Genomic DNA, 4,403 nt, shown 5'->3' with positions numbered 1-4,403 from the left:
TCAAGTTTGACTTTAAAGCAAGCAATAATCAGGCAGAGTATGAAGCTATAATTGCAGGACTGAAGTTGGCGATCGAGATGGGAGTCAAGAGCATAATAATTAAAACAGATTCTCAGATAGTTTCCAGACAAATTCAGGGTGAATATCAGGCGAGGGACGCACAGCTGGCTAAGTATTTATTAAAAGCTCAAGGATTGATAAAGCAGATAGGCATAGTGCAGGTCAATTATGTTCCGCGCGAGGAGAATACAAGGGCAGATATTCTGTCAAAGTTAGCAAGCACCAAGAAGCCGGGAAACAATAAATCAGTCATCCAGGAAGTTTTAAGCAGCCCAAGTATCGAAGAAGATGAGACAATGATGGTGTTAACTTTAGCGGATTCAGATTGGATAGGGCGTATCAAGAAGTGTTTGGAGGCAGAAGGTTCTGATGTGCTGACATTTTCTAAGGATCAAATTCGCGAGGCAAGTCATTACACATTGTTAGGCGGTCAATTGTACAGAAGAGGGATTGGAATACCTTTATTGAGATGTGTTTCCAAGGATGAGGCGGAAAGAATCATGTTTGAGGTTCACGAAGGTGTGTGCGCAAGTCATGTTGGGGGAAGATCTTTGGCGGCGAAAGTGCTCAGAGCAGGGTTCTATTGGCCAACTTTACGAGGGGATTGTATGGAGTATGTGAAGAAGTGTTGTAAGTGTCAAATTTATGCAGATTTACATAAGGAGCCGCCTGAGACTCTTAGCTCAATAAGTTCATCGTGGCCATTTGCAATGTGGGGAGTAGATATTCTGGGACCGTTCACTCCGGCAGGTTCTCAGATCAGGTTTATTTTGGTTGCGGTAGACTATTTTACTAAGTGGATTGAGGCGGAATCAATGGCGAAAATAACGGCAGAAAAAGTCAAAAAGTTTTATTGGAGAAAGTTGGTTTGCAGATTTGGCGTTCCAGCAACTATCGTCTCAGACAATGGGACACAGTTTACAAGCAGGAGTGTAAAGGATTTTTGTGCAGGAATGGGAATTGAGATGCGTTTCGCCTCAGTTGAGCACCCTCAGACAAATGGACAAGTGGAGTCAGCGAATAAGGTCATTCTCAATGGAATTAGAAAGCGTCTAGGCGAAGCTAAAGGATTATGGGCTGAAGAGTTGATCACAGTCATTTGGGCGTACAATACAACTCCTCAATCGACTACTGGCGAATCACCTTTTAAGTTGACTTACGGGGTAGATGCAATGATACCAGCAGAATTGCAGGATGTAACTTTCAGGGTGGCGACTTATAGTGAAGAGCAGAACGACATGAATAGATTGGTTGATCTCAATTTAGCAGAGGAAACGCAAGCAGAAGTTCGTTTGAGGCAGGCAATGGTAAAACAGAGGTCGGAAAGGCGATACAATTCTAGAGTGGTTCCGAGGCAAATGAAAGTTGGTGATTTGGTTCTGCGCAGGAAGGCGAAGGGGCCTGATGATTCAAAGTTATCACCTAATTGGGAAGGACCTTACAGGATTCTGCGAGAGCTTGGTCAAGGGGCGTATCATTTGGAGGAGTTATCTGGGCGAAGGGTCCCAAGGGCTTGGAACGCACAGCATCTCCGTTACTATTACAGTTGAAGTGCAGGGTGGTTCGTTCAGTCTGTTTTGTGTTGTACAGTTTGTTTCAGTGTATGTTCGTCCAAGACTATGTTTCGTTGTTTCAATTTGTGTGTGTTGAAGTCTATGTTTGCTGGTTGTATTGTTTAAGACTATGTTTGTTGTGTAAGACAAAATTCGATGCACTCTTTTCTCTACCCCAGGCGGGAGAGTTTTTAACGAGGCATCAATTATTAATGAATAACAGGTATGCACTCTTTTCTCTACCCCAGGCGGGAGAGTTTTTAACGAGGCATAACCTTTTTAAAATGATCAAGGGCTTATCATTTTACTTATTTCTTTTACCCATAGCGGAAACTTATCAACTAAGGTCTATCAATTGGGCGACGTCAGACAATTGAGAAAAAAGTAAGTCTCTTAAAACAAGAGCATTCGGCCACGAATTCTTAAGCACAGTCTTAAATTGGATTTAAGCTTGTCCAAACTAAGCACAAGTCTCCACGCGAGCATACTAATGAAATCAAATATGTTGACTTTGATTTCCATGAGTAACTATGTCAAAAATGAAAAATTTGACTAAGTTATGTACACAAAGGCCTTATGATTCCAAAGTAGTTGATTAAGTTTAAACTTCACAACATTTGACGAGATTCATTTAAGCATATTTCATTATGTACTGCAAAATGTGGGAATAATGTACTCAACTAAACGACGAAGGCGGATCAAATTTGGTGAAAGGTTAGTAAAAGTTATTCATGTTAAGTTATACTTTGAACTTACTGATTGAAAGGTTGGTAAAGCGCAGTATTATTAATTATATTGATTTGTCTGATTGATCTAGTTGTTATTGGATGAATCTTGTTATTGAGATTGAAGGAATTACTTAATGGTTTCTATGTTAAGTTAAGATGTGATGTCCTCATAGAATAGGAATAGGAACAGAAATATATTAAGTGTAGAAATAATTTAGACAGGAGGCAGAACCATTAGAATTATACAATTTGAGAGTTGGTATATAGAAAACACATCATATTAATAGTGCTTGATAAACATTACATAAATACTTAGGATAAACTGTGGAGCTAATGGCTCAACACTTACAGACATAAAGATAAAACATAGGCAGATTTAACTAACTTAGAAAATAAAAAAAAGACTAAGGGATAATTCATGCAGAACATATGCTTGAACAGGGGTGGAACTAGTGATTTTCTCCTTCGCCCTCGTTGTTGTTGGCGTTCCCATCCTCTTCATTTTTATCTGCTTCTTCTTCCTCTTTTTCTTCTTCTTCATCAACTCTTTCCTCATCCGCGTTATCCGGGCCGATCAATTTGCCATTAACAATGCGGGCGTAAGGGTCTGTTCTCGTCAAGTTGATCGCCAGGTCAGGATTAAGGAAAGTGACTTGAGTAAGTGCTTTAGAAAATCCAGCTTCAAACTGATCCAGAACGGAAATTTTCAAGTCAGTGATTTCGGTTTTCATCTGGGAATTTTCTTCGAGCATTTGATTATGCACAGTAGTCAATTGAGCGCAGTCAGCCTTGATTTTTTCATTTTCTTCATTCAAGGTTTGGAGGGTAGCATTGTTTTCATCAGAGGTTTTCTTCATTTTTTCCAACTCTAAAGCCAAATCCGCGGCTTTCTTTTCATTCGCCTTGTTCGACTTGTCCAGCAACTTGAGTGTAGCTTTCATTTTTCCAATTTCTTTTTCCTTCTCTTCAACAAGTTTGGCTGAAGCAAGACCATCGAATCCGGCTGATTCAAGGTCGATCATCTTGGAGATAGCAGCAATCTCCAAGCCCTTTGTCATCATGGCCTGACAAGCTTCCTTCAAACCTAGTTTCCTCATCTTATCACGGTCCGCCTCGAACACCAGATTTGTTTCCACCAGGGAGTTGAAATCAATTTTGGAGTCCCAAATTGAAGTTACATCATCCGAGGATAATTCCTCAAACTCTTTCAGCAAGTTTTTCCAGCAAACGGGTGGGGTGCTTGATGCACAGCCTTTGTTCGCTAACGCAGATTCGCCTTTGCCCATGAACTTCTCCAGTGAGGTTTGGTTCGAGGCTTTGCTTTTGATAGAGGTAGGATCTTCATTCTTCTTTTTCTTTTTTAAGGGGCGGCCTGATTCAGTACCTGAGTGGCTGGTGGCGTGTTCGTCCACCGACTTCGCGGGGTTCCTTTTTTCGCGAGCAGCCTGTTGTTCGCGGCGAAATCGAAGGATGTCTTCTTCAGTTAGGCGAGCCATTGTTCCTGCAAAAGGGTGAGCAAGAGTTAGAACTTGGTAAAGTCTTCTTATGTAATTTAAGGAAGGGGCGAAACAGGTTAGAATGCCTTACCAATATATTTTTCAACTGCATTTTTAGAGAGAGCAACCATAAAATCTGTAAGGTTTAAGCCTAGGCCAGATAGAAATTTGCAGTCTACTAATTCCTCGGGGGTAAGAGCATCATCGGGAATTTTGATGATGCTCTCGTATTGGTTCGTCCAATAGAAAGGAAATTTTGGGCTTCCATCGGCAAAGTAAAATATGTCTTTGCAAGCATCAGATTCGCGAAGTTTGAAAAATTTACCTTTGAAGTGTTTGTAATGGCTTTTGTACAGGGTGAACAATCCTAGACCCCTAGCGGTGGCGAGTGAGACATATTCGCCCTTTACATTTCGTCCGCATGTTTCAAAGAAGTAAAAAAATTTGTTGCTGGTAGGTATGATGTGTAAGGTTTGACACAGGACTTCAAAAGCTTTTAAGTAAGCCCAGGCATTACCATGGAGTTGAGTGGGGGCAACGTTCAAAAGGGTTAGAACCGAGCAAGT

Source organism: Lotus japonicus, chromosome 4, assembly GCF_012489685.1.
Source record: "Lotus japonicus ecotype B-129 chromosome 4, LjGifu_v1.2".
NCBI lineage: Eukaryota > Viridiplantae > Streptophyta > Magnoliopsida > Fabales > Fabaceae > Lotus > Lotus japonicus.
This window is presented reverse-complemented; position numbering follows the sequence as displayed.